The 15,526-nt window shown below is 35.3% G+C and overlaps 1 non-coding gene and 1 pseudogene across 1 annotated transcript; both read right to left on the bottom strand.

The window, feature by feature from the left end:
* Window positions 1-859: 859 nt before the first annotated feature.
* Window positions 860-932, bottom strand: TRNAR-UCU. Its single transcript has one exon. It is a non-coding gene; the product is annotated as a tRNA-Arg (tRNA).
* Window positions 933-4,973: 4,041 nt separating this feature from the next.
* Window positions 4,974-6,056, bottom strand: LOC122673368 (annotated as a pseudogene).
* Window positions 6,057-15,526: the final 9,470 nt, after the last annotated feature.

Raw genomic sequence — 15,526 nt, 5'->3', positions numbered from 1 at the left:
CAGTGATTTTAGATCCTGAAATCACAGGTATCCGAAACAAGTTCTACCTGGACACTTGTCATATTTTTACCAGATGAACCAAAATTTTCCTTTCACTTTTTAGTTATGGTTCCACAACCAGTTCTTGACAAATACTAATTCAATTCACTTTAAAATAAAATTTCCAGAAGTAAATGATTTTATAGTTAACAAGCCAAGCCATCTTCTAGTGGCTTCTAGAATTTGTCCCCAGGCTCTGAGCTAAACCATTCTACTGTAGAGGGAGGGTTTTGACCGTCTGAGCAATTACATGTGTGGGGATGGGCCTCTGGGGGGCTGATGTGTCTGCATGACCTCAAGTGCTGAAGCAGCAGTAAACTGGATCCTGACATGTTTCTCAGACTCAGTTGACTCATAATACTTGAGGTAATTCCATTGCAATCTTTTGAATTGAAGAATTTTTAGGTGTCCCATTAGGACCTCCTTCAAGACTACTGAAGGTCAATTATCTAGGATCTTTCTGTCAGCAGTAGATAATTTTGCGGCAGAAATATTCTTCTCTCAGGCTCTCACAGACATGCAGGGAGCAGATAGCAAGAACAAGGAGCATACAATAGACCTATTTCTTTTATTCTAGCCGAAACTCAGTAGAAGTCATACATCTTGATGATAATAAAGTAATACTTAATGATATGACTACATCTTAAAGCACATAGCAGTAATTTTATTAGAAAAATCATCTATGGGTCTTAATTCCAAAGCTGACCACAGATAGGACTTGCTGTACATACTACAGATTTATCATAATGCATTTTTTTTTAAGTAACTTTATTTGATTTATTTATCTATTGGCCACACTGTGCAGCATGTGGGATCTTAGTTCCCTGACCAGGAATTGAACCTGTGCCCCCTGCATTAGAAGCACAGAGTTTTAACCACTGGACTACCAGGGAAATCCCTATCATAATGCATTTTATGTTACTTTTACTAAAGAGAATTCACACATACATACTGGTGTACAATCTGCCTTTCACCTAAGTACATATCTCAATTATTTTGTACTTTTAAAAATTATCCTACTTGTTATATCTTATGCTTTTTAAAATAATTTTCAGATAATGCATGCTATGTGTTGAAAAGAAAATCTTAGTGTCTTTTTTAGCACTACAAGCGGTGTGTCAGTCTCATAATCTGAAAAAAAAAATCTTGATTATCAAAATTCCACAACATAGAGCTAACTGCTGTCAACATTTGCTTTATTTTTTCCAGACATATATATGCATGTGAATCCATATTGTTACACTCTCGGGTTGCAAAATTTGGATCACATTGCATGTAATATTTTGTATTTTTTTCAGGCACACAGTATTATAGCCTAAATTTATGTCTGTGCCAGTGAATGTACATTAACAACTTCGTTTTTATGATTAATACATTATTTTCAGATCATCTATCATTTATTCAATCAGTTGACTGTTTCTGATCATTTAAGTTACTGTAGATGTTTTGATATACAAGAGTGTGTGGTAACTATGTCTTTGTGGTTACATTCATATATGTGTAACATCAGGATCAAATTTTGTGAAAAAATATATTTGGATTTAATTTCGATTTTTATTGAGAAGACAGTAATAGTCTCTTCTCTCCTTATAGTATTGAGTGTTTAGTTTAGAGAATTTAATAGAGCTTTACTTAATTGTCTTTTTCTCATTATAATACACAGATGACTCTTAAAAGTTATGTCTTCATCTGAAACTGATGTTAACATTGAAAGTGACACTGAAACAGTGCTAGACTCCAGAGTGCCATTTAAATGTCAGTATATTTTCTCTTTGAAGGTTGGCTTTATTTTATTTTATTTTTTTGAAGGTTGGCTTTAAACAATTAACGGTGCTTTAAAAAATTTCTTAGTGTTACTTTTGCTCCAATATGTACATACAGATACATTTCTAATATGATCAATTGAAGGGCAGTCCCCTAATTCAACAATGAAAGGATGCTTATTTTCTAATGTGGGTTATATATACAATCTATTTTTTCACACGCTTCTAGTATAATATATTGAAGTGTGTATAGATATAGATACATTTGCCAACATCACCATTGTTGATAGCAGGTTGTAGCACAGACTGCAAAATGTTCCTCAATGAGCCTCTTTCATAGTAATAGCATATTTACCTGTACCTGTGGCTACTCAGAATAAAGACTGTATTTTCAGCCTCTTTTTCAGGACACGGTCATAAGTTTAAATAACGACAAGAAGAATGTCAGTAGAAATAGTCAGTACAAACTCTGTGAAGTGTCTTAGCAAAGAATATGCCTTTCTTCTTTCCGTTTTGTCTTCTTGTCAACAGCAATAGGAGTTTTAGTAATTGAAAATAGAAAAGCCATTTTGAACCACATAAGGATGGAGATCGCATACAAAGTAAAATGACATCAAAAGAACGCGAGTCACTGACACTGCAGAGCACCAGCTCTGGGCTGTTTACCTGAAATTTTATGTTGGACAGAAGGAAGAATCTATCCTGGGGTTCTGAAACTCGCTGCTTAAATTAAACACAGAGGAAACAGAAAACATTACTTTTTCTTAAAATACAAATTTATTTATTTTAATAGGAGGCTAATTAGTTTACAATATTGAAGTGGTTTTGCCATACGTTGACTTTACTTTTTAATATCTAAATTAACCAAGGATTTTTGTTTTTTTTTTGAAAATAAATGTGTGAAATACATATATATGTATTTATGCACATATACACATATATATACTTACTATATGTGTGTGTATAAATACATATATATATATGTATATGCTTTTATTACTTGAAATAAAAATCAGGGCTAAATAACTGCAAAATTCCCAAATAACTTTTAAAAGTTATATTTTCAATATATATAGTTGTCATTTACTATTATAATCTGGTGTATACATGTAGCTATGTGCCATGAATGGCATGATTTTCTGTAGAATTTTTTTTTTAATTTTTAGACAATGAAAATACTCAGATGTCATCATATTCTTTATGCGGAAGCAATATTAAAAGGATTTAAAAAGAGAGAGATTTAAACCCTCTAAACTTTAAAATTCTCCTTGAGTTTTTGAAGGGCACTTTTAAGAACTGACTTGGAAGATGCTGTAGAAGTCTTTTGAAACTTAAACATTCAGCTTTTTTTCCTATTATCTGAAGGAGGAATCTTGCTATAAAAGAATTTCATACTTACCCTGGTGGACATGTTAGTGAAAGTAGAATAAAGCTTTTTCCTACCTGCCACTGTTTACTTTGTCATTTCTACTAAAAATAGTTTGCATCTATATTTCCCAAGAATGAGACACAGTTTCTATGTTACTAGAAAACTTTCAAGGGCAACTCAATAGTTAAAATGTAGCTTTGCTAAGGCTTTGGGTTTCTGTAAAGTTAAACCTTCTAACTGACTCATTAAGTTGAGGGAGAACAATAATGAACCTGCTGGAAATTAGGGTTCTATACATTTGCAAAAGAAATGGATTTCCATTCTTGATGACTAAGTCAGTGTTTATTTCTACAGCGGTGTTTATCCACAACATTGCTTTTCTTGCTTGTGTTTTGATTAGTGGCTGAGAACACTTGTTGTCAGACTCCTCTACCACAGTCAAATAAAATGAATGCACTTGTCAATATGTACACCTATGGCTGATTCATGTTGATGTTTGACAGAAAACAACAAGATTCTGTAAAGCAATTATCCTTCAATTTAAAAAAAATGAACCTTCACTCTTAGATGTTAAGCAGGTTTAGTGACAGTTCTGGGTCAAAATTTTAACTGTCATTTTATTACTACTCTGACCTCTGGATACAAAAATTCTCTCTGAGGTTCTAGGCCTTTTGTTTCTTAGAATTCTTTACTTTGTCATTTTCATCCTTGCTTAGTTTCCTCAAATAAAGCCATGTTTACCTAAGTATGTTTGTCATGACCACTTCTTCCTTAGGTGAATTCTCTGATCTTTCATTTTGATTTGCCTGAATTATTGTGACTCAGTTCTCAACAGTTATTCCCTGGTTTTGGTTTTTCCTTACTGGGCAATTAGTACTCTTTTTTTTTTTTTTTAAAGACGCCAGAATATTTCATTTACATCATTAACTTCAGTGTATATTGTTTTGCTATTTTGCATAAACCACATGTTTATTATTTTGCTTTTGTAAAAATAAGTAAAAGGTCCACATTTTCTCTCTCATACCAGCCACGTTTGTAATTCTCTTTTCTATAATGTTTAAGCATGATGGTGAACAAATTCACATTTTCATGTAGTTTGGATGGGATTAATATTGACTATTTCTGGAGCAGATGGTTTCAGAGGCTTATTGTTTTCTCTATATTTACCTGATATTTTATAACCTTTATGAATCAGAATAATGTCCTTCACAAATTTGTTTAATTAAAGTTATGTACTTTTAATAGGACAGATACACAACTATTTGAGGCTTACAAACTACATCTTTGGTAAAGGAAATGGTTTCGTGACATGTATACAATTGCTATTAGGTGTAACTCAATATATTCTATAAGATTGTAAATATTTTATACAATACAAATAAAATATTTTTCTATTATATTTATTATGTTGAAACACAATAGCTGTTTCCTGTTAGCTAATATAAACAACATAAATAACACTGTCAAATTCAATAAGTTGGAAGTGCTGACAATTCTAGGCTTCAAGATTTAACTCATTCTGTAATTACACTTTTTTGTGTGGTTTGGAGTTATTCCAATATTTGCTCAGTAGATTAAAATGGGAGCATATTTAAACACCATTTATATGCCATTATTTTGTGTTTTACTAAAGCAGTTTATATAATAGTTTCATTATGTTTGGCATAAAGGAAAAATAAAAACATTGCAGCGTCTAGGCAAGAGAGTGTCAGAAACGACTTAGGATAGTTCATCTCTCAAAGTCTTGGGAAGCGTAGGGATAGGAAACACTACAACAAGTTGGAAATCTGAAAAGTGGCAGTTCACTTTTGGTGAATGTGGCATGTGCATGCTTCAGTGGAAAACATCTGGTGATGAAAATGGACAACAGAGGATGAGGGCTTCTATAGGAGGAAAGGGGGACTAAGAATAAGAAAAGTGGGTGTTAATGTCCAACACTAATATTACAGATTTTGCATCTGGGATCTTTCTTTGCATTTACAGTAGATAAACTCATGAGCTGATGACCAGTGATTTCTGCCATGGTGCCTAGAGAAATAGCTACAGGGTCAGTGTAAATGACTTCTAAAATGACATCCTGGGCATAGTGGTAAACCACCATCCCATCTTCTTCTCTGCAGGTCAGAAATTCATTATCCTGGGAATTTAGTTGAGGGAGGCACTGTTTACAAAATTCATCTCCTAGAGATCCCACAGGGGCAATGACCAGAATCACATAATGATAAGCAGTGTACACACAGTAGAAGTCCCTGAAGCATAAGTTAGTATTGGGGTTAAAAAGTTTTTCTGCTGCAGTCTCAAACCTCTATCTTCCATAAGTGAATCCTGGGGTGGCTTCCCAGTATTGAATTCAGTGCTGCAGCTGAAGGAAGTGAAAGTGAAAGTCCTCAGTCGTGTCTGACTCTCTTCGACCCCATGGACTGTATAGTCCATGGAATTCACCAGACCAGAATACTGGAGTGGGTAGCCTTTCCCTTCTCCAGGGGATCGTCCCAATCCAGGGATCAAACCCAGGTCTCCTGCATTGCAGGTAGATTCTTTACCAGCTGAGCCACAAAGGAAGCCCAGCTGAAGATGCCTTCTAATTTTCAACTGATAGGGGATCCATGGCTGCCACTGTTATTCTTGACAGAGGGCTGCACAGAATTCCCATGATGTTTTCGAATATAGTCAAAATATTCTTTGTGCTGGTTATGATAAAAAACATAAAATTTGAACATCTGTCTTGCAATCACTTTGGCCTTCTCTAACCGTTGTGTTAGATGAACTTTTGAATAGTGTGCTGTGTACAATTCTATAATTTCACTCCATTCAGCCACAACATAATCACCACCGACTTGTTTTGAGGCACTCTGCACTGCTATTGAGGCGCTGAAAGAGGCCATCAGAGGGCAGACAGACGGAAACCACAGTCACAGAAAACTAACCAATCTAACCACATGGACAAAGTTTTTGTCTAACTCAATGAAACTAAGCCATGCCGTGTAGGGCCACCCAAGATGGACAGGTCATGGTGGAGAGTTCTGACAAAATGTGGTCCATTGGATAAGGGAATGGCAATCCACTTCAGTATTCTTGCCTTGAGAACCCCATGAACAGTATGAAAAGGCAAAAAGATAGGACACTGAAAGATGAACTCCCCAGGTTGGTAGGTGCCCAATATGTTACTGGAGATCAGTGGAAAACAATTCCAGAAAGAATGAAGGGATGGAGCCAAAGCAAAAACAGTACCCAGTTGTGGATGTGACTGGTGATAAAAGCAAGGTCTGATGGTGTAAAGAGGAATGTTGCATAGGAACCTGGAATATTAGGTCCATGAATCAAGGCAAATTGGAAGTGGCCAAACAGGAGATGGCAAGAGTAAACAATGACATTTTAGGAATCAGTGAACTAAAATGGACTGGAATGGGTGAATATAACTCAGATGACCATTATATCTACTACTGTGGGCAAGAATCAATTAGAAGAAATGTAGTAGCCATCATAGTCAACAAAAGAGTCTGAAATGCAGTACTTGGATACAATCTCAAAAACGACAGAATGATCTCTGTTTGTTTCCAAGGCAAACCATTCAATATCACGGTAATCCAAGTCTATGCCCCAAACAGTAATGCTGAAAAAGCTGAAGTTAAATAATTCTATGATGACCTACAAGACCTTTTAGAACTAACACCCAAAAAAAGATGTCCTTTTCACTACAGGGGACTGGAATGCAAAAGTAGGAAGTTAAGAAACACTTGGAGTAACAGGCAAATTGGGCCTTGTAGTACAGAATGAAGCAGGGCAAAGGCTAATAGAGTTTTGCCAAGAGAACACACTGGTCATAGCAAAAACCCACTTCCAACCACACAAGAGAAGACTCTACAGATGGATATCACCAGATGGCCAACACCAAAATCAGACTGATTATATTCTTTGTAGCCAAGGATGGAGAAGCTCTATACAGTCAGCAAAACAAGACCATGAGCTGACTGTGGCTCAGATCATGAACTCCTTATTGTCAAATTCAGATTTAAATTGAAGAAAGTAGCGGGAACCACTAGGCCATTCAGGTATGACCTAAATCAAATCCCTTGCAATTATACAGTGGGAGTGACAAACAGATTTAAGGGACTAGATCTGATAGACAGAGTGCCTGATGAACTATGGATGGAGGGTCCTGACATTGTACAGGAGACAGGGATCAAGACCATCCCCAAGAAAAAGAAATGCAAAAAAGCAAAATGACTGTGTGAGGAGGCCTTACAAATAGCTGTGAAAAGAAGAGAGGTAAAAAACAAAGGAGAAAAGGAAAGATATACTCATTTGAGTGCAGAGTTCAAAAAATAACAAGGAGGGATAAGAAAACCTTCCTGAGTGATCAGTGCAAAGAAATAGAGGAAAACAACAGAATGGGAAAGACTAGAGATCTCTTCAAGAAAATTAGACATACCATGGGAACATTTCATGCAAAGATGTGCTCAATAAAGGACAGAAATGGTGTGGACCTAATAGAAGCAGAAGATATTAAGAAGAGGTGGCAAGAATATACAGAATAACTGTACAAAAAAGATCTTCATGACCCAGATAACCATGATGGTGTGATCACTCACCTAGAGCCAGACATCCTGGAATGTGAAGTCAAGTGGGCCTTAGGAAGCATCACTATGAACAAAGCTAGTGGAGGTGATGGAATTGCGGTTGAACTATCTCAAATCCTAAAAGATGATGCTGTGAAAGTGCTGCACTCAATATGCCAGCAAATTTAGGAAACGGAGCGGTGGCCAAAGGACTGGAAAATGTCAGCTTTCATTCTAATCCCAAAGAAAGGCAATGCCAAAGAATCCATAAACTACTGCACCATTGCACTCATCTCACATGCTAGTAAAGTAATGCTCAAAATTCTACAAGCCAGGCTTCAGCAATACATGAACTGTGAAATTTCAGATGTTCAAGCTGGTTTTAGAAAAGGTAGAGGAATCAGAGATCAAATTGCCAACATCTGCTGGATCATCGAAAAAGCAAGAGAGTTCCAGAAAATATCTATCTGCTTTATTGACTATGCCAAAGCCTTTGACTATGTGGATAACAATAAACTGTGGAAAATTCTGAAAGAGATGGGAATAGCAGACCACCTGACCTGCCTCTTGAGAAACCCGTATGCAGGTCAGGAAGCAACAGTTAGAACTGGACATGGACCAACAGACTGGTTCCAAATAGGAAAAGGAGTATCTCAAGCCTATTTATTGTCACCCTGGAGTTTCAGCTTCAACATCAGTCCTTCCAATGAACACCCAGGACTGATCTCCTTTATGATGGACTGGTTGGACCTCCTTGCAGCCCAAGGGACTCTCAAGAGTCTTCTCCAACATCACAGTTCAAAAGCATCAATTCTTTGGCACTCAGCTTTCTTTATGGTCCAACTCTCACATCCACTGGAAAAACCATAGCCTTGACTAGATGGACCTTTGTTGATAAAATAATGTCTCTGCTTTTCAATATGCTGTCTAGGTTGGTCATAACTTTCTTTCCAAGGAGTAAGCATCTTTTAATTTCATGGCTGCAATCACCATCTGCAGTGATTTTGGAGCCCAGAAAAATAAAGTCAGCCTTGTTTCCACTGTTTCCCCATCTATTTGCCATGAAGTGATGGGACTGGATGCCATGATCTTAGTTTTCTGAATATTGAGCTTTAAGCCAACTTTTTCACTCTCCTCTTTCACTTTCACACATAAAAAAAAAAAACAAAGGAAGACATAACAATCAGGAAATGCATTAAAAGTATGATGATTTACATTTATTTAACAGATGATTTACATATATTTAAGAGATTCCAATTGTTATTAATTAATAGTTTGTATTATGAGACTTATAAAATAAATAATTCTATCTCTTTGCCTAATATACTTATATACCATTATGGATGTGTTCTTCACAGTCTAGCCTGAGAATTCTCACGTATCACCAGAACACTGATATTTATACAAAACAAAGTTTCAGAATAACATGTAGCTCTTGTTATCCAATGATCTATTACCAAAATCTCTGCTGACTGATAGTCAATATTGCATATATTATAGAGAATTTAATAAAAATGAAGTCATCCTTGACATTAGGATATTTTGATTGCCTCTCCAAATTAATTTATTAAAATTTTTGAAAGTGTAAAACCTGATCACAAATTGTAAATAAATAAAAGCTTTTAGGCTGTTAGCTTATGTATGCATTGATTGCTTTATTCAAAATCAGTTAAGACATATTAATTCATTTATTGGACATATAGATGTAAAAGAATGAAATTAGAAATTTTTTAACACCATGTACAAAAATAAACTCAAAATGGTTTAAAGCCATAAATGTAAGATGGGATACTATAAAACTTTGAAAATAAAACTTTGACAGAACATTCTTTGACATAAATCATAACAGTGTGTTTTTGATTTAAAAATCAAAGGAAATAAAAACAAAAATAATCAAATCAGGTCTAATTAAATTTAAAAGACTTCACACAGTAAATAAAACTATCAACAAAATAAAAGGACAGCCTACTGAATGGGAGAAGATATTTGCAAATAATATGGCCAATAAGTGGTTAATATAAAAAAATATATAAATAGCTTATCAAACCCAACAGCAAGAAACAAAACAAACACACACACACATGCACACACTCACACACACACACACAACTGGATTAAAAAATGGACAGAAGACCTGAAGAGACAGTTTTACAAGGAAGACATACAGATGCCCAAAAAGCACATGAAAAGATGTTCAACATTGTGAATCATCACAGAAATGTAAGTTAGAACCACAATAAGGCATCACTTCACACCTATAAGAATGACTGTCATCAATATGAAAACAAATAACAAATTTTGGCAAGAATGTGGAGAAAAGGTAATCCTCATACACTCATACACTGTTACACTCTTAAACTCATACACATTGGTGGGAATGTAAGTTGGTACAACCACTGTGGAAAACAGGATGGAAGTTTCAAGGAAACTAAAAAAACCACCACCATGTGACCCAGAAATTCCACTCCTGCGTATGTATCAGAAAAAGATAAAAACACTCATTTGAACAGCTTCATGCACCCAAAAGTTCACAGCAGCATTATTTACAATTGCCAAGATAATGAAGCCACCTAAGTGTTCCTTAACAGAGAAATGGATAAAGAAAATTTGGCGCACGCACACACACACACACACACACACACACACACACAAAGGCATACTGCTTAGCTATAAAACAGTATGAAATCTTGTACTTTTCAATACCATGGCTGCACAAGGAGTATATTATACATGTTAGATAAATCAGATATATGAAGACAAATACTGTACATTATCACCTACATGTGGAATCTAAAAACTATAACAAACTAGTGAACATAACAAAACAGAAACAGACTCACAAATACAGAGAAAAAACTAGTGGTTACCACTGGAAAGACAGAAAGGCAGAGAGGAAAGTTAGAGGTAGGAGATTAAGAATTATAAATGACAGTGTGTAAAATAAATAAGTTTATGAGACTATAATGTACAATACAGAGAACACAGCCTATATTTTATGATAGTTATAAATTAAGCTTAATCTTTATTTTATGAATCACTGTTTTATATCTGAAACACAATATTGTACATCAACTATATTTCAATTTTAAAAATAAAAAAAGAAATATTAATTCATTTATTTATAAAGATAAATAGTAGTGTTTCTTATAGGACCGGAAATCAGCAAATCTGGTTGATTAAACTCTGTGACCTTAGACCAGATACTTAATCTTTCTGATTTTGTGTTCATATAAAAACAGAAAGTGTTAGACTTCAGAAACTGAAAAAACTATTTGAAGTCTAAATTTTCATGAATCTGTTCATACAATATCTGTGAGTTCAGATTCAAGGGAGTGAAAAAAACATAAAGGTTTGATTTATGTATTCCACCAATACTGTTTCATGAGGATCATACATAACTGGTTTTTATGTTTTAATCTCAAAAACTGATTTTAGTTTTAATCTCAAAAACCAGCAAACTTCAAAGTATTTCTTTTATAACAAAAATACACATAGGAAGGTAGTAAAACAGCAATAAAATTGAAAAATAATGAAAATTGTATGATTTCTGTGGGTTTTATTCTATATAAAATCAACTTATTTGTTAAATTATTTATGTTGCAATAAACAGAGCAATGAATACCAAAAAATATGTTTACATTCTGAGGTGGAATTTAATTAATACATGTACATCAACCAGTTAAAACATAGATTATTTAAATATTATTAAGTGTTCAAAATGTCCATGTACATTTTGTTGTTGTTATTAAATGTATACATTATCTTGTATTCCAGGAGCTCTTCATGTAAGATGTTCTGCTTGTTAAGACATTTTAGGAACCATGGAGATAAGATAAATGAAATTTGGAATGAGTGGATAAAAATTACGCATTGCTGGAACTCAGTAGACACAAGACCCTAAAATGAGCAGTCATCTTGTTTTGTCTTATTATTTTTGAAAAGGAATATGAGCCCTAAGATAACAGCTGGCCATATTTTCAAGATAAATTATAAATCTGTATTTAACATGCAATAGTCTAATTAAAAAGTAGATTAATAATTAAAAGAAGTCATAATAAGAACCAGAAATCCATATCCATTCTGAGTCAAATAAAATGCACCTATGAAAAATATTATTATGCCAAAATTAATGTAAATTTCAACCTTAATCAAGCTAACAAAATAACTAGCCAGTGAACTTTTTCTGAGATGGTTGGTGACTGAGTTCCAGTCTGAATGTAAAATCTACAATTTAGACAAAGTAGGATTTCCATATCATATTCATAGGAATTTTCGATATCTTTCAGATTTTTGTGAAGAAAAGTCCAATTGGCATAATTCAGAAATCTTAGTTGGAGTTCAGTATAGTGTTTGAATAAGAGAGAGTGAGTCAAGATAAAGAGTTTTCTATCCCAGAGGAACCATCGCAATGACACAGTTGGAGAGTGTAGAAGCACGGAATGGCACAAAAATATTTGCTAAAAAGAGATAGCCTAACATAAAAAAATGATTAGTAAAAAGAAAAATAGGGTGACATATAAGATTCTGCAATTTCTTCTGTTTACACAAATCACTTTCTCCCTCACAACTTGTTATTCTAATGTTAATAAATACTCCAAATTCTTCTTACTGTAACGATAGCACACCCTCAGTTTAGGATTTTTCCATTCTGCTTGAAGTATTTCAACAATATTGATATTATTATTTTAAAATTAGATGTTCTGAGTTGATAGATGATATGTTCTGACCTTTGTGATCTGCCAGTATACATACAAAGGTCATGCCAGTCAGGGTCTAAGATAAAAGAAGCAATACACTCTACAGTGTGAAAAGTAATGTCAGAGCACCGACACTGCACAGGAAACAGGTCCGAGGAGGCTCCACAAGACAATGGGAAGCCAGATATCTGTTCTCAATGAACATGAGAGCTGGTGATGTTCGGAGTGGCTCAAGGGTCAAAAATCTATCAGCAGGTTGATAGAGGTGCAAGAGGGGTCCAGTGTCACAGGTACCGTTGGAGATGAAAGAACAGGTGTTGCTTCTCAGGAGGGAAGTGGTTTCATTCAATCTGGCTGCATCAAAGAAATTCTATGTTTTTCTATTTGAAAATAAATATACTTTGTGGGGATGTGTTCATTTCTTTGTTCTTGGGACACTTTCTTTTAACAAATGGGCCATTTGTCTATCCAAATTTCTAATCAGTTCTATTTTGAACATATAAAGAAGTCATTCAATGCTAGCAGATATTAGGTATTGAACTAGTTTCTTCAAAAAATGAGGCTGGAAGAAGAAAGTTCTGAAATTGAAAGTGGCTCAGGCCTGTCCGACTCTTTGAGACCCCATGCGCTGTAGCCCATCAGGCTCCTCTGTCCATGGAATTCTCGAGGCAAGGATACTGTAGTGGGTAGACATTTCCTTGTCTAGGTGATCTTCCCAACCCAGGGATCGAACCCAGGCAGATTCTTTACAATTTGAGCCAGCAGGGAAGCCCCTACTCAATGCTGATAGATATTATGTATTTAACTAGTCTCCTCAAAAATGAAGCTGGAATATGAGGAACATTTCAAATATGCATGCAAATAAGGAAAATAATATATATTTACCCTAATAAACCACACTAACAAACATTCAGCTTTAAAACAATAGATATTCAATGAAAAATCTGCTAGATATCCATAAAGGGAATTACCTTATAAGACAGGAAGGAAAGTCTATACACCCTCACTGAGGCATGCATGGGTTTCTTTCTCTTTACTGTTTTAACAAACTCTATCTGCTGCTGCTATTTCTCCTCTAAAAACCTGGTTTCTTGGACTCCTCTAGAGTTTTTTTTTTTCTTTCCTTCTCAACAAAAAGTCTCTCTGTATTGCTAAAGTTTATTCATTTCACTTCCTCCTTTTTTTCAACCCATAAACTTGATGCCTTGTCCTTTAAACCAAAGGATAAAATTAATCTCTGGACCTTGGTCCAGAGATTAATTTTATCCTTTGCAGTGGTAAAGAATCCACCTGCAATGCAGGAGAGATCCAGGTTCCATCCCTAGGTGGGGATGATCCCTTCAAGAAGTACATGGGAATCCACTCCAGTATTCTTGCCTGGGAAATCCCATGGACAGAATATCCTAGCGGGCTATCGTCTATGGGTTCACAAAAGAGCTGGGCAGAATTTAGCAAGTAAACCACCACCTTATATCATTTCTGTGCTATGCTGTGTTTAGTCACTCAGTCATGTCTGACTCTTTGCAGCCCCATGGACTATAGCCCACCAGGATGCTCTGTTCATGGGGATTCTCCAGGCAGGAATATTCGAGTAGGTTGCCATGCCCTCCTCCAGGGGATCTTCCCAACCCAGGGATAGAACCCGGGTCTCTTGCATTGCAGGTGGATTCTTTACCATCCAAGCCACCAGGGAAGCCTGTATCATCCCTACTTATTATCAAATTCATTTTCCCACAGTAAAGTAATCTTCTGAAAAGAATAGTCTATACCAGGGGTAAACACACTTTTTAGTACAAAGTATTTGGGCATTGTGCTTCCCTGGTAGCTCAGCTGGTAAAAATTGCTATTAATGAACTTTCAATTAATGAACACTTGCAATTAAAGAACATTCTTCCAATAGTGCAGTTCTAAAATCTTGTAATTATTTTAAATTCTCCTCTTTCTCAAATCCCCTGTATCAGAAAATTTTGTTGAATTTGCCTTCACAATGTGTGAAAATTTTGATTGCTTTTCATCATCTCCTGTACTATTGTTCTAGTACTATTATAACCATCTTTTATCTAGATTTCTTAAAGGTCTGCTTACTACAACTCTTGCCCTCTACAGCCTATCACCAAAATAGTAGCCAAGATGTTCTTTCTAAATATAAATTAGATTTTTTCATTTTGCTCAAAACCTATAAAGACTTCTGATTTCCTCAGAGTAAAATCCAAGGACCTTGTAATGATTTATAAGGACCTGACTTATTTCCCACTTCTCCTTGAATCAGTCTCTTTGACTTTCTCTCTCTCTACTTCCCTCCTCCCTATCCAGAGGCATTCACCTCAGTGGTGCCCTTCCAACACATGCTTTGAGAACTTCAGTTGAAAATAGTCCCTCTTTCTGGAATGTTCTTCCTCCAAATATCCTTAACATTCCAGATCACCTTAACCAAGTTTTACTTTTCTTCCATTTTCATAGTTCTTTAAATTGAATTGTATTCTTCACGTAACATTAATTTTTCAACCCAGTGCAGTTTGAATTATATCCTAAGGTCTCCTTGAAAATATAAACCCTAGGGTCACTTTTAAGCTGCCATCATTCAGATCTCAATTTAAATGTCACTTACCCAGAAAAGCCTGTCTTAACTTTCAAATATAAATTAGGTAACTCCTAACTCTCTTCCCAGTATTCTTTTTCTAATATGGATTCATCATGATTTAGATTAATAATTTTTCTTTTACGATTTTCTCCCCCACTAGACTGTAATATCCATGATGCAAAGGAAGGTGTCTTTTGTTATTTTTTTTTAACTCCGTGTTGGTAGTGAGTAGCATAAATTATCAGTAGATCTCCAGTGTATATTTACAAAGAAAGTGAAAGTGAAAGTCGCTCAGCTGTATCCTTGCGACCCCATGGACTGTACCCCGCCAGGCTTCTCCGTCCATGGAATTATCCAGGCAAGAATATTGGAGTGGGTAGCATTTCCCTTCTCCAGGGGGTCTTCCCAACCCAAGGATCAACCCCAGGTCTCCTGCATTCCAGGTGGATATCTTACCAGCAGAACTATTTACCAAAGAAGTGAATGTCAAATACTAAGGATCTCTTTCTGTCTTAATT

The sequence above is a fragment of the Cervus elaphus genome, chromosome 17 (assembly GCF_910594005.1).
Source record: "Cervus elaphus chromosome 17, mCerEla1.1, whole genome shotgun sequence".
NCBI lineage: Eukaryota > Metazoa > Chordata > Mammalia > Artiodactyla > Cervidae > Cervus > Cervus elaphus.
The sequence above is the reverse complement of the archived record's forward strand: the minus strand, read 5'-3'. Positions and strand labels throughout refer to the sequence as shown.